Source organism: Hipposideros armiger, unplaced genomic scaffold (assembly GCF_001890085.2).
Source record: "Hipposideros armiger isolate ML-2016 unplaced genomic scaffold, ASM189008v1 scaffold_81, whole genome shotgun sequence".
In the NCBI taxonomy this organism is placed as follows: Eukaryota; Metazoa; Chordata; class Mammalia; order Chiroptera; family Hipposideridae; genus Hipposideros; species Hipposideros armiger.
The window spans coordinates 1,811,869-1,835,436 of record NW_017731431.1 but is presented as its reverse complement, the minus strand read 5'-3'; positions in this window follow the sequence as shown (position 1 = coordinate 1,835,436).

The window sequence follows — 23,568 nt, the reverse complement described above, 5'->3', positions numbered from 1 at the left end:
ACATTCGGAAACTTGATAAATGATAAGAGCATAAAATTGTATATTCACAGAATGCTTTAGAGATGAGTCAGTTACAGGAAAGCACATAGTAAAATGCTCAGTATTGATAAATTTACCTTTCAATATTTTTTCCAGAAAGTGTCTTGAATTTAAATGTCATCATAATAGAAATCATATTCTCAAGGGTACCCACTCCCTTAAGTGGGAGTGATATTCTTAAGTAGAAAGACAGAATTTTCTATTATACAAGAAAATAATAATATTACACCTGTTTTACATATTACTCTGATAAATTTTTGCATATTAATTTTTGCATTTTACTTTATGAGAGAAACTTTTGTATCTCCTTTCAGTTCAGTCAGCAGACATTGATTGAACATATAGGAAATGCAAACCACTCTATCTCCTACAGAGGGAGTATGTGGGCATGGAAACTCTCAGTTTGACCTGAAATGACTTTAGCTGTACTTATGAATCATTTATAAACAGGAGGCAAATCAGGCTGGAGTGAGGTGTGTGCTATGCTGTATGTGTCCTTGAGAACTAAGACAATGGGAGGTTATTACAACTTTTATGAAAAGTTTGATGAGAAATTAATGGCTAACATAGTATATAGAAACAAGATAGGATTAATTTAAAATTAAAATTATCTTGGTTGGATTAAAAAAGCAGAATATTAATTCTGATGACTGCAAAAAATATAATACTGTAAAAAAACCAAATGAATATATGATGCTCTACAGAGTCTAAATCATAATTTGTCGAATATAGTCCCTAGATCCTGGAAATGCCAGGTAATTAAAAAGCCAAAGAATTCTGGTAGAAGAGATTAATTTCTTTAAAAATACATTCTCCATATTATTTGAAAAAAGTCATATTTAATAGCTAAAAATTAATCTTTGGCCAAATTACAGACTTAACCATACACAGAGTTATTCTAGTTATTTCTTACAATGCACACTTATCTTTGGAGATTTTGAAACTTACCAAGGTTTTGTTAGCTTAAGCTAGTGTAGGTGTTAGATTTTACCTAGAATTTTAAGTTTAATCCTAAATTTAATTTTAAGTTTAATCCTAATGCTACTTATTGGCTAATAAATGGATTTTCCTACCAAACTCCTGATTTCCTCCAAACTCTCAAATGAGATGTGAAATCCTTAAGATCACAATAGATACAACAAAAAAATTTTGGTTTTGGACAGAGTTCTGATATTTATACAGCACATTCTGTGTTTACTGGAAAGAGTGTGGAGTGCAGTGTCTGCATGACATCAACAACCATATGAAAGTGAAACATTAAATTATAAGCATTAGTAGCATAGTTCATCAGCTATCAATGAGCACTGACTTCTACCCTCAAGAGATCTACATTTTGCTGAACTCTGAATTCTATAAATCACTGCTGTCCCAACACTGGAATTCTGATCTTTCTTCTCTGTTTCTGAATTTGGAACAACTTTGGTGGTAGAATTTGGGTGAGATCCTTTCTGAAGGGAAACCCTGCACATATGGAAAACTGAACAATGAGAAACCTCCTGGAGGGATGAACTGCTCATGAACAATGGTTGAGTCTAGTAGCAAGTGATATACTTGTGGGAGAGGTTGGGGGTGAGATGTTGGGCTAGGATTTTGAAAATCCTATGTTTGACTATAGTATTGAAGAGAGGGAAAAGCAATCTAGGCTTGCAGCAAGCAAGTATGGTTGTGTGGCTCAGAATCTTGGGTCCCCTACCGATTCCTCAGTTTTAAAGTTCAGAACATGGTTGGGAACTGTGATGCTAAGCAATCAGTAGTTCAGCACTTATGAACCTGAATACGTTCCTGTCTTTTTTTTTTAATAACTTTTTTTTTATTGGGGAACACTGTGTTTTTCCAGGACCCATCAGCTCCAAGTCAAGTAGTTGTCTTCAACCTAGTTGTGGAGGGCACAGCTCCTTGGCCCATGTGAGAATCGAACCGGCAATCTTGGTGTTACGAGCCTGTGCTCTAACCACCTGTGCTAACCGGCCTCCCTCATTCCTGTCTTTATTTACAGAATGGTAGAACCATGAACTGTGTTTATCATCTTTGTATCTGGAGAAGTTGTGTTGTCAGGTGCCAAAGAATGTCCTGAGAGCTGTGAATCATTTGAAAACATCTATTCCATTTTAAAGGTTTTTTAAAAATCACGAATGTTATCATCAAACATCTTACAAAATAGTGAGTGGTTTGAGTATATGCATAAGCCCAGCTCAGAAACAGCTGGATTCTGTTTCTTCCTATCTAAAAACAGCTGCATGAGAAGAAGACATGCTGGGCATTAGGCCATTCAGCCAGGAGGAGGGGTGGAGGCTATGTCAGCTCAGACCTCCTGAGCTTGGGCAGCTCTTGGGGGAGCTCTGAGAGTGGCGGGGGGGACAGAGAATGTGGGGTGCGGGCAGAACACATGTGTCCTGAGGGCTTGGTCCTCTCCAGCTGGGAGGAACCTCTGGTAGAAATTTACCAGATGAGATGCCTTTGTTAATAGATTCCAATACCATTTTTTTTTCCAGAAAAATGATTCATTTTTCCATATGCTTTATTTTAAAGCATACAGCAAGCATCACTTATTTGAATTTTAAAGCACATTATTAATTTTCATCTTGCTTCCTTGTTTTCTTATTTTGTGAGCTAGTAATCTACCCCACCCAAAAGTACATATTTTATTAGATGTAGAAAATTAAGTCTAGAGCGTAAGCAGATAAGAAAATTAAGACCCCATTTTAAAGAATCAGACAACTTAGTTTTGTTGTTTGTTCTTTTAATAGTTACCGAGGAAGAGATCCAGTCACCCATTAGCCAGTGTTTATTGCAGAATTAAATATTATTTCAATGTCTATGATTCCACCAATATAGAAAGCATAAATTTAGTAAAATAACAAGAATAAAACTGTATTTGTAATGTTCTATTTTCAATAATCTTCAATAATTTCACCCTAATGGTATTCATTGGTTAATAAATAGATTTTCCTTCCAAAGTTCTGATTACCTCTAGCTATCAAGTAAGATGTGAAGTCCTTAAGATCATAGTAGACACAAATATAGAATTTTGGTTTTGGACACAGTTCTGATATTCATGCAGCACATCCTGCATTTATTGAAAAGAGCAGATAGTGAAGCATCATTAAGAACCAGCATTTGCATGAGGATATTTTACTCTTGAATACCATATTACCATTCAACACATCTGCCCTTTTTCAGGGACAGAACACATATGTATTTTCTAAGTCCAAGCCCAGACTGGACTCTGAGGAAAGAGGGGACACGTGGAACGTTTCACTTGTTGGTGAATTCATAACGTTGTTAGTTGGCATTGCTCGAAGCTGTCCTTCTCTTCCAGTTATGCTAGGGTAATCTAACAGCCTTGAAAAAGAATACGAGAGCTCTAATTTTTACTTGTGGTGGAAGCAGTCATCCAAAACTAAATGACAACTTATCTTCAAGATAAATAGAAATGGTGTTGCTGTGGTGAAGGCTGTGCTCAAGGCACAGGACCGGACACACCAGTTTCAGAATTCTCACATACCCCTTCATTATCTCCATGGGGTTTGCAAATATTATTTGAATGAAACATTTCCAAATATTGGGAATGGGATGAGCATAATTTTCTTGTACTTGTCAGCTTGAAAGTTAATGTCCCTGGATTGACATTTATATAAAAATAATTTGAAATTAAATTAAATAATTATGGTTACTGGCATTGATTTCCTGTGTTTTTAATATGAATGGGAAAGTAGTTGTATTATATTTTCAAGATAGAAAACTTGAAAGAATGTTGATAATTATTTTTTTTAAAAACTTTTAACTCAGAATAAACTGCTTTAAATGTAGTATTTAACGGTAGCAAGGACTTCTACCTCTGACCAAGATGTAGTAACGGGGGCTGGATTTATCCTTACCCCTGAAACAACTAAAAAACTGGGCAAAATATGAAACAATAGTTATTAAGACATTGTGCATCAGGTAATGAAGAACAGTCATCACAAAGAGACAGGAAACAAGCAAGGTATGACTGCCCCAGCTTAATTTCCAGGCCATGGATGCCGGAACGGGAAACACGGTGGAGCCTGGCAGTAACCCTGAGTCAAAGAGTGGCAACTGGGGGACCGGGGGCCAATGTGGCTGGAGAATGGATGACAGACACAGAGCTCAGAAGCTCTGCACAGGGTCCTTTTTAACTCTTCAGCTGAGTATTGATCAGCCTACACTTGTGAGGAAAATATTCAAGACTGGGGAAACAACCGCCTGAAAGGAATCAAAGGAACAATTCTTAGAGATTACACAGGGCCAAGAAGAATTCTTTTCCCCACCAGCCATAATGAAAAAGACTCATAAATCAGAGGATATTGGATAAAGTACTAAGCAGGGTCTTTCCTCACTAGTGGGGCAAAATTAGAGCTACATTAAAGGCTGCTCTAGACCCACTTCACAAAGCTGAAAAGCAAGATCTGAAAGGATCAAACTGTTTCCAGTTAAATGAATCACGTCCTAGAACAAGGCTCAAGAATATTTATAGGAATATAAGAATATCCAACATTCAACAAGGTAAGAGCCACAATTTCTGGCATCCAATAAAAATTGCCAGCATACAAAGTAGTGCTATATGTTTTGAATATATGACACATATTGAGGTAAGTAATCAATTAATTTGAAGCCAGACCAGACTTGATGCTGGTGTTGGAATTAGCCAACAAGCGCATTAAAAGTTATAATATTTATATTCCTTGTATCTAAAAGTTAAGTAGAGGCATACAGGATGTAAAAAAGACCCAAATCAAATGTCTAGTGATGAAAACTACAGTGTCTAAGATGGAAATCTACTATAGGCTATGAATTTAAAAATCTTTTATTGCCATTATCAATCAAAATGGAATTACTGATCACAAACATTTATAAGAAATGTTCACCTCATCCCATCAAAGGTGTCAAAACAATGCATTGGGAAGGCCATTTCAATTGTTTTTAGGTTGGTACAGCCAGAACTGGATCTCAGCAGAGGTGAGCCCTAGGCAGAATGATAATTGGCACCCCTTCTTACCCATATTCTTAGATACTGGTTTCACATTGGTTTACCAGTGGGAGGAAAAATTGATTTTCAGTCAATAAAAGTTATACCTCTCTTTATGTTAAAAATTTAAGATTTATTATTGTCACTGAATATGAAATATATTTAATATAAAGTCACTGAATATAAAAACTATATTGTAAATATGTATTTAGAATAGGTTTTCTTCTCAGTATTTCTATTACTCATACTGGATAGTGTTAATTACATGCAGTCTCCAAAGATAGAGGCAACTCTGCTAGATAGTCTGTATTTGCTCCTGGGTATCCACTCGCCACTCTTTCCCTTGCTCTTTGCTAGAAAAGGCTGTACGGGCTGCATCCATGGGCTCCCTTGTCTTCTGATTTGTCAATTGAACTTAAACAATTGGAAGTATTAGCAAGTGATGAGAAGCTGGGAGGAAAGATTGGGGTATATATTCCCTAGGTTTCTCCCTGCTGAACTGCTACAGATTGGTTTCACTCTTCCACTGGGTTCTGGAAATGACCCTCCTCCATTGCCTTGTAGGTCTAGGAGTGGTGAGGACTCACTGAATGGTAAAATCCCTTGTTGGCTTCCCTAAACCCTGCTCACAACTTTGTAGCTATCCCCTGTATTAAATTCTACCAGCTTAAATATGCTGTCTCTTACCTGATGGACTCTAACTGACATAGTGTGCTTCATGACTTTAGTTATGAAGTCATTTTCAAATTACATTAATGTCTAAAATGTATTTCTCTGGCTTCTATGTGTGTAAAACATTTTCTATATATCTGTATCTCTCGATCTATTCAGTTTCTTTGATGAAAACTGGAAAACATGTAAGGAAGGGTAGTAAAGATTTTAAAATTTAGTTTATATAATAAATTACTCACAATAAATTACCAGTAAACAACATTTATGTAATATATTATTTGGTTATAGAATTTCAATTAACTGCAGCTTTTGATTTCAGCCAATGTCAGGCAGAGTATTGAGAGACTTAACATTGATGTCATAGCTTGTAATGGCAGCCTATGCCTTCCCAATTTCAGCAGAGATTACTGCCACCATATCCCCTCCCTTAGCTCAAGGTGCCAGTGTCACACACTTCAGTAGGATAGGGACCAATTTACAGTTTGTTTTATATAAGTAGGTGTCTGAAGAAACGAAGTTGTGTGGTACCATTTTTTTTTCTTTAGTTTCAGGTGTATGTGGTATCTTTTTAATTTATTCCAGTGATGTTTTAGTTTCCCTTAAAGGCCTGTCCCTTAATTTAGCTCTGGCACAGCATTCTTCCTATAGTTCAAAACAATCTGGGTTCAAGTTGGAAGCAAGGCAAATTGTGGCAAAATTTGAGACTTTGTCTTTGGAAAATGTTTGGGAAAAGAATAAAAAATGAATGATGATAGCAAGTGGAGAAATATCTTATTTGTATGCAGTCATAAGGATTGCATTGGAAATTCTTTCATGTCACAAAAGGGAGACATCACAATTTCACTGGCTTCATTTTATCTTGAGTGTACCTTGACTTTTGAACCAGATTATCAAGGAAAGAATTCTGACACTGATTCCCCAGTGACCTAGATATCTGAAATCTATAAGCATATTTTTTGTCTATTCAGCTCAGCAACATCATCGGTAGATCTAGAATAGCAAATGTCATGAGGTAAATGTGGCACAATGTTGAGGTAATTTCAATTGAAGTAAATTATAAAATTTCATAAATTAAAAAAATTTTTCAGTCATCTTGTGAGAGATTTAGTTAACATGCAAACCCATTGAATAGACATATTAATAAAAATTAATGTTGTTTAAAATATAAGATTAACAACTTCACACCCATTAGGATGGCTATAAAAAACAAACCATAAAATGACAAGTTTTGGAAAGGTTGTAAGAAACTGGAACTTTTTGAAATTTTGGTGTGAATGTAAAATGGTGTAGCTACTATGGAAAATGGTATGGTTATTCCTCAAAGAATATAGAATTACCATATGATCCAGAAATTCCACTTCTGGGTATATACCCAAGAGAAGTGAAAGCAGGAACGTGAACAGATATTTGTACAATCCTGTTCATAGCAGCATTATTCACAATAGCCAAAAGGTGGAAACAACCCAAGTGTCTAGCAATATAAGAAATGGATGAACAAAATGTACTATGTCTATACATATAACACTTTAAAATTCAGCCATAAATTTTATTAAATAAGGAATTAGAGTATGTTCCATGCAGTTCTTTATGCTAATTTTTACCCTTTGAAATACATATAATCTTCCTAAAATTAAAAAAATATATATACGTCGTGATAAACCCAATTATGCTAAGTAGGCACAAGCTTGTGATTTTGGAGAGAAAATGTTAATTCAGAGGAAAAATTAGCATTTCCTTCTCTCTTCCAGTGACAGGAACATCCGTTTCCTCAGTAATGGTTCTTACAAGATGCTGCCTCACTTTAGAGCCCTGTTTGCCTCATGGGCTGCTCCTGTCTAGATGTAGTCAATGCTTATTCCGTAGACTTTCTTGTGACTGATCCCTTCTGTCGGCAGATGTTGTGACATTCTCCTAAGGGTTCTGAAGTGGAAAATTGTTTCTATGTTTTTGTTTTATAAAAGCCAAAACTTAAACACAAACATGGAACAACATATTATTAGTGTTGCCATTAAAAATGTTTTCTTTTATTCCCTTTGGACATATGTATACATTTGCATATTCTACAACTTCATTAGGAGTTGAATTTAGTTAGCCTTTAACTTAGAAAATATTAGAAATGTAGTAAAATAAAGAATCAGGAAAACATAACAGTCAATTATTTTCATATGATGCCCAGATTTCTCTTCTTATATAATATCTCATTTTCTTGTTTCACCCAGCCTCCTTGATAGTGTCCTTAGCCCAGGATACCACTCCCTACCTGGGATCAGGGCCTGCAGCTTATCTACTCATCTGTATCTGACCATGAAAGCAGGGTCTTGGGAAGTTATCCAAGCCATGGTATCAAGGTGTCCTGGCAACAAGAAAGGGGTTAGAAACACCAGTTTATTACATATTTAGAGATAGAGCATTGAGTTACTGCATTTTTTTAGAGACATATTTGATTAGAAAAAATCAAATTGGATGAGGGTAAAAGGGATCAAATACATGGTGATGGAAAGAGAACTGACTCTGGGTGGTGAACACATAATGTGATATATAGATGATGTATTACAGAATTGTACACCTGAAACCTATGTAACTTTACTAACAATTGTTAACCCAATACACTTTAACTTTTAAAAAATTGGATTTAAGAACAACTTGGGGGCAGTAAGTGAAGGAAAACTTTTGCATTTTTAGTTTAAATGACATGGAAAATGGTACTTTTACTGAAAAGCATGAGGAATTTGAGAGGGAAGGTGAGAAGAGGAATTTAATAATGAACATATGGTATTTTTTTCTTCATGTATTAGTTTAATAAGCAATAATTAAATGTCTACTAGGTTCTGGGGATTGCTTTGAATTTCCTGAAGACAGAATCCTATTCATTGTCATTTCCATAGTTCCTAGAATTACAGAGGATGCATGATAAGGAAGACATAGAAAAATCAAACACCCTTTTGAAGAATGCCTAAAAATCTTTTATCAATACATGTACATGGTAGTCCTGCCAGCTCAGAGGTATCTGGTTGACAGAATCAAAGAACCAACTGAAAAAATCAGATGCTCATTTTAGAACTTTAAATATGGTAATTCCCAAAGTATTGGCAACTTGCATTCAATGATCCCTTTCTCCACATCATTCTAGGCCCTTTTCATTTTACTTTCAACATGGATACAGTTATTATTTCTATTTATAAATTAGGGAACCAAAGTGTATAAAGGTTAAGTAGTTTGTCCATGACAATACAACTAGCTAGTGGTACAGCTAGAACTTAAAGCTGGATCTGTTATCCTGCTTGTCTCATCAGCCTGGGTTCTGTCCCCAAATTCTTGCTGTCACAGTCCCACACAGCTCAGTAGAATCAAGGTAGAACTGTTGAGGTCCTTGGTTCTCTGGTTCCACTGTGGCATCTGTATGTCCACCCTCATAGAACAGTGGCCTGAAAAGAGTGACAGCTCTTACAAATGTCCACTGTCACCAGAAACAAAGGGCAGTCACTGGTACTCAAACACCTGTGTGTCCAATGATACATGTCATCATCAGCCAATGAACATATGGTACTGAAGTGAGAACAGAGTATTCTCAATGAGTTATCATAGAAGTAGTTGGAGAAATGGGGCTCTAGGCTAGGTGCATGGTCAGGGGTGGAGAGATGGAACTGGAAGTCCTAATAAACAGGCCAGTGTTGAAGCTTTGTATATAAATGAACTCTCTAAGGGAGAATATTGGAGAAAAGCAAAGGACTAGTAACACCTAAGAGTTAGCAGTCGGGAGGAAGTGTCTACAGAGAAATCTGGCAAGGTAATTAGGTACCAGTATAGTATATGGTAATGCTAGTTAAGAGGAATTAACCTTTGCCAAATTATTCCAAAAAATAGAAAACATAGGTTTATGGGGCCCGGGATTTTTGTCTGGTTTATTTACTTCCATACCCCTAATCCTTAGAACAATGGCCCATACATTATTGCTTCTCAATGAATATTTCTTTAATGAATGAAAGAAAAAGGATAGAGAAAAGACCATTAGATTTTGTAAGAAATTCAATACCAGTCCTTTCAGTAGGGCAACTGTGACAGAAGCCATATTTCAGAGGATGGAGGAGAAAATAGATCAAAATGGGGAAAAAGTAGGAATAGGTCACCTGATAAGAAGGCTTGTAAGGAAAAGTGAGTGAATTAGAGAATTGTAGATGTATTTTATGATCAAAACATGCACACCTGGGCCGGCCGGGTGGCGCGATGGTTAAGAACTGGCTTGGGACGCCAGAGGGCCCCGGTTCGGATCCCACATATGAGGGCCAGTGACACTGCCCTCTACAGCTAAGATGCTGAACAGCAGCTCAACCTGGAGCTGGGCTGCCCTGAGTCACCAGCGAGTGTAGGCTGCAGCCCCTGTGGCAGTGGGTTGCCATGGGCTACCGTATGTAGCCAGCAGCCACTGTGAGCGGCCGTCCAGAAGCCAGCGACTGATCTGCCTCGCCCGGGAAGAGCGCAATGATGGTGCCAACTTGGGCCAGTGAAGCAACGTCCTCCACAACTAGACTGAAGAACAAAATGACAGCAACTTGTCTGTTCCCCTTCCCCCAATTCCCCAGCACTGTTCCCATCCCCCCAATTCCCCAATAAAAATCTTTAAAAAACAAAAACAAAAACAAAACCATGCACACCTGTCCCATTCATAATATACATCAGTGCTTCCAGACTGGTGGGGTCACTGTTTAAAAATAAAACTGTATCAACTCCATATCCCATATGTAGCGAAAACTCATTATTCCTTATTTCACCCCTCTTCTTTCCCACGTAATAAACCTCTGGGGATTTTCTGAACTTGGCTGTGTCCTAGTCTCCTTCAGCCCTGAATTTCTCCCTCTGTTGATTTCGGAACCCCACACTTTGCCTCCTGCAGCCTGTTCCTTCTCTCTTCTCCCCACTGGCCAGTGTGGAAAAGATACAGCCTTGATTTCCTCCCAGTGTGGTTCACACAAGGTGGTCAGATGTAATAGACTTTTACTGAAGTTCTTCAGGCAATAAAAGAATCCCCCACAGCACAAACATCCCCATTATTTTTCCTTTTTTATTACATAACAAATATTTAGAAAAAAATGCATAAAATCATAATTGTAAAGCTCAACGAATTTTCACACACCGAACAGACTTGTGACTGGCACCCAGATCAGGACATAGCACATCACCAGCATTGTGAAATTCCCTCACTGTGTCCCCCTCTTAGTCAAAAATACCCTGCAAGGATAATCACTACCATGACTGTTAATACCAAAATTAATTCTTATTTTAACCTTTATATAAAAGGAATCATATGGTAAGAATTCTGTTGTAGCTTCTTTTGCTCTAAATTAACTTGCGAGATTCATCCATATTGACGCTTGAAGTTGTAGTTGACTCCTTATCATTTTTTGTGTTTTTGTATTTGAACATTTGTAGTATTCGTTCATGAATGTCACACATCTTATTTACCTATTCTATTGCTCATGGGCATGTGGGTAGTTTCTAGTTTAAAGCTATTATGGATAAAGCACTATAAACATTCTTGTTCATATTTTTGACAAACATATGTACTCATTTTTGCGAAATACAAAAACACCCCTACTCTTAAAGATCCTGGGAATCTGTCACTAGATGCGTTTCTTTGCCATCATGTTTCCTTGGGCTTTTAATTCTGTCTCCCTTTACATCATTCTTCTCTCCATTCCATGAATTTCTTCACTTCTCCCACTCAGGATGCCCCAGAAACTCAATTCCTCTTATGTAATATGCTGAACAATTTAGCTATTGTCAGTACTCAGTATGAACACACCTTTGCACAGACATGGGCAATGGACTTATTATTAAAACATATCATTTTTAAAGAAAGCTGTCATTTAAAGATATAAATGGCTTTCAGGTAAAATTTGAAAGATATAAATAATCATTTCATAACATCTTTAAAAAATAGGAAAAGAAAAAACAGGCAACTGGCTCTTTTTTTGTATATTGGAAACGTTTTATTTAAAAATTAAGTAATACATGCATCTAAATATAGTTCTATTCTCAATAGTTTTTCAGGGAATAACATGAATCATTTCAGTTGACATGTTTAGCTAATATTTTTCAGTTTCAGGGATTCTTTCTTTCATTATATCTTTCACGGTTATGTTGCTTTCAACCACTCTAAAGCCTTTGTTTAGGAATGTCTCTCACTTGGGGATTGGATTTCTGTTGTTTGCTCTTCCTAGTATCATCCTTTTTCTCATTTTGCATTTTTAATTCCTTTTAACCCTTCTTTATATTGCTCAGATCTCTTTTCATCTTAGTATATTGTCATATTATAACTTATTGTATTGTCAATTTATGTACATGCTTTTTTTTCTTGATTTTCTTCTCGTTTCAGAGAAATCACAAAATCTCGTACTTTATCAAAAATTGATAATTAATACTCTTAAACATATCTTCTGGTTACTATAATTAATTATTTAAAATATGATTTTAGTCTAAACTTTCAAGATGATCTTCCATTTCTCGGGCTGCTCTATGTTTTCAGGATTCCATGTTATTTTCTTTCCATTTACCCGCTCTGGAATGATGTGAGGTCTCTCTAATCCTGCTATTAACCAACAGGCAGGGTAAGTGGTTTCTTCTTTTCCTGGCTCCCCAATGACTTGTGCTTTGGTAAAAGTCTCCTTCTCAGGTCTTCAACTGGAAGACAGGTTGATGTTTTAAAGCTTCTTTTCAAATCTCCACCCTCTAGCAGGCAGATGTTTGGATTTAGTGATATTTTCCCCTGAGAGGGGCACTGTAACTGTCTATTTCAGCATACGAGGCTGACAATTAAGCTAGTGAACTTCTGGCAATGATGTTGCTAACCTTTTTTTGATATCAGAGGGATTATTCATTTTGAATTTGTACCAACTGGACACACAGTTAACCAAGTTTACTATTTGAAAGTGCTGAAAAGACTGCGTGAAAGAGTTAGGCGACCTGAGCTTTTCGCCAACAATTCACGGCTCTTGCATCACAACAATGCACCAGCTCACACAGCACTGTCTATGAGGGAGTTTTTAGCCAGTAAACAAATAACTGTATGGAACACCCTCCCTACTCACCTGATCTGGCCCCTAATGACTTCTTTCTTTACCCAAAGATACAGGAAATATTGAAAGGAAGACAGTTTGATGACATTCAGGGCGTCAGGGGTAATATGACGACAGCTCTGATGGCCATTTCAGAAAAAGATTACCAAAGTTGCTTTGAAAGGTGGACTAGGTGCTGGCATCAGCGCATAACTTCCCAATGGTAGTACTTCCAAGGTGACCGTAGTGATATTCAGCAATGAGATATATAGCACTTTTTCTAGGATGAGTTCCCAAACTTAATTGTCCGACCTCGTATGCCATTGCCAGACTCTTCCTATTTTTGTAGTTTGTTGTTGTTATGACTCTAACAAGTAAAATGCTGGATTTCTCACATGGTGTGATATCATTGCTAGCTCTCATCACCTCTCATTTCCTATTGTGGTGGTTTCCAGAAATTATAATCTCTGAAGAGAAGTAGAAAAATAGTCATTGGAGTGGGGGAGGGATTGTTTCCAAAAGTATCCTGTTCTGAAGGATAGCTGCTGCAGTTCATGTTGCTGTGGCCTGTGGGTCTCTGTGAGGGATTTAGGAAGTTATGAGAGCACAACCTTTTTCTCTATTTGTGTTCAGTTTGGTAGGCATGTTCTATTTATGGCTGCAAAATATGCACAAGCCACCATGTGGGATTCCAAAGTCAGCTCCATTGATCATAGTTAGGAAATCCTCTCATTTCCTGGCAATAAGATGGCTTTGGGTAATGATTTTCTGTTATGACTTGTAATCCTTTTTCTGACTTTCTGTGGGTTTATTAGTGAGAAATTGAAAGAGAACAAATCTCAAATAGAAAGCTATGCCTTATACTTTTGAGTTATGAAATTGCCATGAATATTTTAGTTGGCTGACCTGAATAGATGGAAAATCTATGACTTGGAAGTACTCAATGACTTACTTGGTCACAAAGTCATAAATAAGAAGAGGACAATATTCACCACCAACTCACAGGATAATTTGTGAAAGAAATAGCTAAATAAACTCAATTATGAAAGAGAGTTGACTGTCATATAGGTCAGGCAGGCTCTTACTTTTCTTTTTCTAATGTCCTGTCAGCCCCTTGTCATATTCATTTTCGTTAACACTTATATTAGAGGGCAGAAAGAGGTGACATTTCAATCTGTCAACTTCACTGCTCATTAGCAACTCATATAAAGGGCAGTTAAGGGAGGATCAAAGGCTAAATTGCAGTTACAATTTTTCTGTGGCTCTCACTTACCCTGGTGTGCCATTAGCACAGATATTAATAATAGAGAGGACATTATATTAAGGTATTTAGAGTTTGATGGAAGGAATGCATGGTGAAAATCTGAAGAAGGGTTGAGAACCTAGATGTGGTAATTCTATCTGAGAGGAATGGGAGCTACAGGCATGCATAGGAGTTAATATGACCCTGTGCAATGTTGCATACAGATGAGCATGATTAATGGTCTTTGGCTGAGAAAAAAGGATATACTAGTAGATGACATTTCCAACCCACATCAAATGACAAGGTGCTGAAAGAAGACAGAGAGGTCAGCTTTAAGTATGTGCTTAATTCACCTGTGAGAAAGAGAATGTGTGGATTAGTGCGTGGAACATATTTGAGGAAAGTAGGAATATTTACCATAGAACTAAGACTACTTTCAGGTCAGTGGAATGTACTCAATTATTTTTTCTACTTTTCAGTTCTTATAAAATATAAATCCATAAGGTACAGGTCACAGAATTTAAATTTAACTTTGGATTGATTTTTTCCCTTGATATCTTATGCATCCTTAATCTAACAGTATTTGATAATTTTGGTCTTTTCAAGAAAGTATCAACGTGAGAATAAAATCATGGGCACTACAATGATCATGTTAAATTATTTGAGTGAAAGGACTAAGTAAACATTAGTGTGCTGTATAAACATGAGGCATTTTGCTTTTAAATAAATTCATTATCTAAGTGTCACATTTTATTTTTGTCAAGGTTTATATATATAGTGCAGCAGACATTTTATCTTCTCTCTCTTCTGTATCAGAGTATAAAAATAACTTTATATTTACATTATTTGCAGACCACTTTCAAAATGGGATGCTAATGAATCAATCTATTAATATTTTAAAATATCAATATTCCTATTTTATTCCAGGCAATGTTGGGGATATAGATGTGATCCTGTTTCCTTCCCTCAAGGATTCACAGCACAGTTGAGGAATCATAAAAACCTACACAGTTATGAGAGAAACCATGTGGCATCAAATATAATGTAATTGGATTTTAAGTAAGAGCCAGAGTAACTCTTGGAACTTGATATGGGCTTTGAAGGATGGGCAGGACTTGAAATTTGGATCTAAAAGCAGTTTTCTCTTTGACAATTTGAAGCCTCGCTTTAGGAAATGATCTGCCATTTTTAAGGCACTATTCATACTGACTTCATTATATACTTTCTGACTGTAAAGGCGTCACAGTGGGAAGCAGCAGGCATAGTAGTTAAAGAGCTCAGCTTCTAGAGGCAGCCTGGAAGACAAGTCATTTCTGCTCTCTAAGGCTCTGCTTCTTCATCTAGTGAAACCTCCCTTGCTGAATGATGGCACCACACCATCTTCCTGGATGTTTGCAATAGATTCCTCACTGATCTCCCTTCTTTTATCCTTGTGCCCTCATGATATAGTCCCAACACTGCAGTTGAATAATTTTCTAAAATCCTAAAACAGATCCTGGTGTTTTTCAAAATATCCCAAAGTTGCCTATTTCACTAAGAGTCGGAATCAAAATCCTTACACTGGTCCAAAAGCCTCCCTCTCCCCCCTTACCTTTATGACTTCATGTACTTTTTCCACATTTGCACACTCCATAGCAGATACTTCAGCCTCCTTGCTGGTCTAGAACGTGCCAGAAATGCTGTCTCCTTAGAATATTTTTATGGGCTGTTTTTTCTTCCTTATATGTTCTTCCACTAGATATCAACAGGATTAACTTTCTCATCTCCTTGATGTTTTTGCTTAAATGTTATCTTTTCAATGAGAATTACCCTGAGCATCATATTTTAAATTATTAGGCTCCTGTTCTAGCTTATCCTGTTCTACTCTTTTTTTGTTCCCACAGCAGTCACTTTCTAATATAGTCTATAATTTGCTAAATTATTATGGTCATTGTTTAGTGTCTCTCTACCTCCAGTAGAATATGTTTTGTTCACTGTTATATCCAAAACACCTAGAATAGTCTGGAACATTCTATACACTTGATAAATGTTTGTTGAACTGAATGGAGAATAATTAGCACAGTGCTTGGCTCATAAACACACAGTCTAAAAATGTTAGCTATTGTTATTAGTAATCCAACCAGGACAGTATCAGAACCCCACTAGAATGTGGCTCCATGCAGGCAGAGATTTTTTTCTAACCTGAGCGCTTAGAAGAGTGCCTGACACATAACTGGTGCTCAATAAACATTTGAAGAAAGAAAAAAAGAAAGGAACAAAAAAGATAGTGTGAACATATATTGTAAGCTGTACAGAGCGATGGCTAAGTAGACCAGAGGGTTCCTGTTGAGTAGGACATAAAATCTGGTGGAAAGACTGCGTTAGAACAGAGGGAGAGTGATAGTCAGGGATGGATCCATAGGTGTCAAGAATTCTCTGGAAGAGAATGAGCTTAGAGGAGGGTATTTAAATGGAACTGTTTTATGTGTTTGGTAACATGAGAATAAAATTCAGGTAGAACATCAGGGATGAAGAAAAAAATAAGAGGTTATTTTTGTAGAGGCAAAATTCGAAGCCATAGGAAAGGATGAGAAATAGAAGGGAGTGAGAAAATGAAGGACTTAAACATTTCTTGGTGTTTGAAGATGGTTGATGATTCAATAGCTGGATATTTCCCTACATAAGGAGGAGGAGATAAAATAAAAACGAATTAACTTTTGTCCTTAGAACAGTGCCTTGCACATAGTAAGCTCAAAAAATATATATTGCATGAGTATGAATACCTGGAGAAGATGAGATTCTATCAAAGATGTGAAAAATATAAACTATTTAAGAGAAGAATGATTTTAAGTAATAAAGGTATATATTAAAATTAAGATAAAATTCAATGAAATTAAGTAAGGTCACAATAACATTATGAAAAATAACATGCAAAAATATAGATCCAAATGGATACATTATTTAAAAATGTTTTTATATTGTATTTGGAGTTCCTTAAAATATGAATGAGTTGGATCCAAATTAAGTACTTATGGTTTGTATGTTTGAATTTCTTTAGTGTTTATGGTTTCTACATCAGCAAATTGCAGATCTCCTGAAATCAAAGATGGTATCTTTTGTTTAATTTTCATTTCCTCAGAGGGCCTAGAGTTAGGACCAGCTAGAATGTGTTGGCAGGGGGAAAAAAAAAGAGAGATTGCCTAATAACTCTTCTCATGAGTATTACAAAATGTCATTTTTATGCATTTGGGTGACTTCACATTTATACATTAACATTTCATGAACTGATATGTTTAGCACAAAATATGTGATTTTAATTGTGCTTATCTCAATTTATTGTTGGTTAATTGCCTGTTATACAAAAGATAAACAGTTTTAGTGGTCACCACATTCCTTTATGATTTGATTCTGCTTCAGTAGGTATCTTGCAAACCTATTTTGAGCTTTATGCATAATTAGTTCAAGAAGGTGACATTTAAAATTCTGTTCACAGGTGGCTAAACCTTTAGGATGTCAATCATCATCAGAGAATGGTTGGAGAAAAGAGTGGCTAATAGAGAACTAAAACCAAGGTTGAAATGCAATTATTTAAAAGCTTTAAAAGCTTTAAAATAAGGGCAATTCCATGCTCAATTTACATTAAACATATTAAGCATACAGATTTATATTGAGATTCTAGAATATAAGTCAGAACAGGAGTTCCCCAAGTTTTAACAGATCTAAAACAAAGAGCTTGGGTTTTAAAATACTATGATTAGTTACACTAAACGTCTTTCTGTCAGATTTTGAACATAGATTATCCAATATTGTTAAGAGCTGATTTTTAAAAATCAATCATTCACTTGGAATCTACATAGAAAATCCTAAAGCTAAAAACTTTGCCAAGTCACGTCCCTGCCCCAATTAGTCCCACACTCCCCTTCCAATCCTATCCAGCATGATGAATGTCTGTACTATGTTTAACCATCTCTCAATAATGGCTTCTTATAGAATCTCTGAAAATTCTATTTCAAAATTTAACTAGTCATTGTCAAGTAATGCTTCTCTATATAGTGTAAGTTAAGATCACCTTCTATTACTTTCATAAACATAACGCACATATTCCCAAAACAATTATTTAAATGAATGTGTATTTACTCAAAAACCATCTTGCAGCATTTAAGATTTTAGGACTTGAAAGCCCAGGAGCTATCTGGGTTTGAGGGGGCACATGAAATATCCAGTTGATCTTAGATTTCTGATTATCACAGGAAGACCACCTTCACTGACAGGTAAAATAATTGGTTCCACCACAAGGACCAATAGTTGTCTCCTATTATCCATTTTCCCCTTTTCCTTTGTAACATAACCTTGAAGAATGTGCCCACTAAAAGACTATATTTTCCATATCCTTTTTTAGCCTCATTTGGCTACGTGATTAAATTCCAGGCAATGAGATGTAAGTGGAAGCATGTAGGACTTGAAAGACCTTCGAAAGGGTAGGCACTGGCCTGGAATACAGAAATAAAGGCTGGAGCTCTAGCAGCTTCAGTACCATGGTCCTGGAGGTGCCCTTGAATATGGAGGCCCTGCAAAGAAGATGGGGATCTGCTAGGCTAGGCTTCTGATGATATAGTGGCGCTGCTAAGCCTGGACTTTCTATCTCTGCACTTCATTTAGTTGAAAATGCAATAAACTTCCCTCTTGTTTCAGCTACTGTCACTTTTTCTTTCTTTTATATGCAGCTAAATCTAATTTTAACTGATATGTCACCCTCTAACAATTTGCCTTTATGCCTAAAATTCTCAACATTAAAATTAAGGTTTTCTGGGGGGTTCAAGCACAATTCCTATAAGCTTTTATTAAGATACACTTGTTCCATAAGGGCTGAATGAAATAAGCTTGCTTTCTGAAAGCCTAAGAATAGAGATCCAGACATGACGGAGCTTGTGAGCAAAAATGGTGATGGTACTATAGGCGACTGAGGCTGTGTCTGGAGCAAAAATAGGAAAGAGGCTGGATCCTGCAGATATGTTCACTTTATCTTATTGCCGAAGAGGAAACATGACCTCATGGAAAATATATTTTTTAAAGTAAGCTCATGCTATGAAATTCAATCATCTTCAAAATCTTATATTAAGATGCTTTTAAAATAGCTCAATGTCTTAATATTTAAATAGCTATATTTAAACTCATAATATTTCTTCCTATTTAAAATTAAAAATTCAAATTTTATGTTCCTATTCCACTCATGTCATTGATGTCTGATATCACCAGGAGCATCATACTTTTCTTATAGCCAAGTTTCACTAATTGTAATAAAAAACTATGTTTGATGACTTGCTTCAATGTCCATTTGTGTACATCTTTTAAAAAGTTAGTTAACTCAAAAGCTAGAAATGAGGTTGAGTTATTACAGGTAACACAGCAGAGTGATGGATGAAGAGAAGAGGGCAGTTTCTGGATCCTGACTGCCTGGGTTTGAAGCTGCCTTTCCCACTTCCTAGATATATGACCTGGGGCACATTGTTTAATTTCACTGTGCCTCAGGTTCTATAAAAAGGGAATAATAATAGTACCTACCTCATAGGTTTGTAAGGAGAACTAGCTTAGCTAATTTTTATAAAGCATGTAGAACTCTGCCTATGTTTGTTAAACATATGAAATGTATTTTCGGTTAGTACACAGACAGAATGTCGGACTGAAACATGGGCTGTGGATTCTTATACGGGCTCTGCCAGCTTCCAAAGCTGTGCGATCCTGATTTGCTTAAATTCTCTGAGACTCAACTTTCTTACTTATAATCAAGGATAATAAAATTCACTGCATAAGGTTGTTGTGATTAATAAATAAGGCTGCCAAATAAAATTATAAGATGTCCAATTAAATTTGATTTTCAGATGAACAATGGATAACTTTTAGTATAAGTATGTTCCATGAAATGTTTGGGATATACTTATACTAAAATTTTGTGTTGTAATTAAAATTTAACTGGGCATCCTGTCTCCCCCCCCAAAAAAAATCTCTGGCAACTCTATGAGGAAATGATTTAGTTGTTAGTCTCCTCATTTTTCATAAGAGGATGTCAATCTCATATATAATCTGAAATAATAACCCTTTTATGACTTTGTGTGTAGATTAGGAAAACATTGATAATAGTTACCTTTATAATTCTCTCAATTTCTTGGTATATATATTTTTTAAATAGAGGTGAGTATTATATCATCACCTGAATTCAGCCTACTGGCACCTTCTGTGGCTTTCATTAACTTTCATTGCTTTCTAGAAAATAATTGTGATTTTATGGAAACTCAAGGAAACTCTTTGAAACTAGTCCTCTTAATGAATAATGATAACTCTACCAATAATTGGATGCTAAAAACAAAAGATAAAATATAAGCAAAGCTATTTGGGTTTTGAAAGGACAATTTTTCTATAACTCATACTAGGGAAAGTTAAAAAAAAAAAAGAAAACCAAGGAAACTTTAAAAAGTTAACCTGGACAATTTTACCAACAACAAACAGTAAGCTGTTCTTAACTTTGACTTCTTACATTGATGGATAACAATTCATTCTCAATAAAACAACTTCTTTTGTTCTTAGCAGTTGCTATTCTAAAGCATAAAAATGAACAAGTGAGGATGGAAAAATGATATAAAGAGTATTTTTCTTGATGTCTTTTCTCAAAAATTTTAGAAGCAAAAGAAATATAAGAAGGAAAAATATATAAGTAGAACTATTTTAAGCATGATGATATATGTTTTTCTTGTGGGAAGTTTTTAGATATTTATTTCATGAATACAAACAGAAATATTAAAATTTAATCACACAGTGTATTTACCTACAAACTTAAAAATGGGTCTACATACTAAAAAGAAGGTGCTAGTATTTTATCTTCTGCTTAATCATTTAAAAACATTTCTTAGTGATTATTGGCTTAGAAAAAAAAAGTTGGCATGCTTTTAAAGAACTCTCATCATCAATGCTTTTGATAGCACAGATGATGGTATTCAGTGGAAAAGAGCACATCTACTCCAGGTAGAAAGGCAGTTCAGAAGCAGCACTCCCCTTCAACCCTGCTAGAGGGGCCCTGTTTAGGTCCTGCCCTTTAGAGGACTTTATATTTTGTATGCATTGAAACACAAACGTTTTATTTCTTTCACATTTTTTGGGAAGTTTGGCAAGTGACATAGCATCTGGTAACTATGGCTGGTGCCATCAAACTTCCTAGAGAAAATTGGGCTGAGCTGGTTGGAGAGGACTTTGGACTTTCTGTGAGAAACCAGTTGGCCTCTCCTTATCATGGCAGAACAGGTCCCAGAATAACAGTGAGCCCTTCTTCCCTCTATTGTGTGGGGTGGTTTGGGGAGGTACTTAGAGCTACCTGGAATTCTGAGTCAGAAAAATAAGGCCAGGGAAAGGAAACTGTACTTCCCAGTTCCTGGGGACCTGACCTGGTTCTGGCAGGTCCAGTCACCACCTAATAGTCTGGGTCCAGCTTCTGCCTTGACCTAGCTTAGCAATTTTTCTAGTTTGCAGGACTCAGACTGGGTCTGAGTAATGAGAGTAATCACCCAGGGGCACAGGTGGGAACAGGGTCTGGGCTGTGGGTGTAGTTTTATTTATAACTCCCGAATATTTAGAAATATGACATTTTGGAGTCCATTTTCCTGGGCCCTGCCAACGTTAAAGGTGGGTCTGTTCAGACAAATCAAACTATATATATTAAAATACATTAGAATTACCTTAATCAAATTATTTTACTTATTTTCCTTCTTATTATGCACAAAAACAATAACTAATTATAAAAATCTATGTCTGAAGAAGTGCAAAAGAGGTCTTTAAATAATATAAGATTCTAAGTTTCAAGAAAGCATTGTGTCATAATTTAATAGCAGAATTTGTTTCTTTCTTAGTAGAACATAAATATTGGTGTGTCTTACAATTGACAACATCTTGAGGACAGTATATATGGTGGATCACCAGCCTCAAGTTGTCAGGGTCTAGCCCAGTGCCACAGGTGGAGACCATGGGGACCTTGTCGCTGCCGAATCCTCATAACCAACATCAGGACACTGTTGAGGCATCCTTTGGAGGAGAATAGCTCTTCTCTGGTGTTGTATGCCATGAGAAGAACCAAGTGGGAAAATGAATTATCAACATACCACAGGTCTTGGTTAGTGGATGAGCCATTCAAGTATGACTGGGAGAGGTTGAGCATTTGAACAACTCTCATGGAGGTCTAACTATATCAAGAAAAAGTGCCATGCTAGCCAGTGACCACCTTGAAAGAAGCTATCAATTTTTAATTATAAAGTTACTTTGTAAGGGAGAGCCTATATCACCAAGTGTCAGTGTATTATTCACAAAATAGCTCATATACTTCTCAATTCATTTATAACCTATATACAGTGAGCCCTGGTACTTGGAACAGGCAACCAGCTTGGGGCTGGGTTTAATGTCTTTTGTGTTCCCAGCTCTGAGGGGATGAGAGAGGTACCAGAGTACTTGTCCTTTCTGCCACAGGAGGAGTCCAGCAGTGTCCATGGGCATAAGTGCACCTTGGGGATGCAGAAGTGGTTCCTTACCTGGAAATCAATTTTCTTCTGGCCTTTCCCTAATTGCAAGTTGGAAGGTTAGAATACTTTATAGAGGTCTACATAAATGGCAGCAGTAAATAGTCTAATTCCAAAGCAAGCCATCTCTTGGGAGTCACTCCAGACACTGAATTCCAGAAGGATTAGAAATTCATTTCTAACACTCATCATTGAGAAGAAAGAGCAAGTCTATGTGATTATTTCAAGATGGAGGCTCAGTAGTTGGAGAACTTTTGGTTATAAAATGACCACACAGTAGCTCTTTATGAGACATATTTAGGCTTATAATTCTATGACAGGAAAGTAAACACATTACTAAATGGTTGAATCTCTCTAGACCTTAAAAAGTACAATCTTCTGAAAATAACTACTTTTGTTGTATTTCCATCCCTATTCTTAGGAATGAGAAAACAGATTTAAGTAAAGCCAGATTTGTAGGTTGTTTTTCTTTTCTTCTCTGCCACAAAATCTGCTGGGTAAATTGACTCTTTAGTAGATTTATATTAAGGTTGCAAGATATTATATGGGACATACCTATACTGGAAATTATTTGTTGTTTATAAGTTAAATAGTTGTGTATTTTTACTTGCCAAATTTAGCAATTGTAATTTATATGTACCTTATAAAGATATTCTTATTTACCACTATGTCTTTTAAAAAGGCTATCACTTCTGGATTTGTAGACTGTTACTAAATCAACAATTAATAGTATTAAATGATTACAATTGTCAACCAATTTATGAATTTATAAGGTTGATTCTTGGTGCTTTGGAGCACAAATATTCTGTAATTATGGCATGTCAAAAGCAGATTATCTTTTCTTTTTTCTGAAGAGTCAGAGCTGTTTATTTAATTATAGAAAATATTACCCTCAGCAGTTACTGGCAAAGCAGGGTTCAGGTGGCTCTTTCTTTTTAAGTCAGAAGATCTCTATTTCCTAAGTTTTAATTTTGTATTATAATTACTAACTTTTCTCATTTTTTTGGAAGTCTAATCAAGAATGACTGAAATTTGAAATTT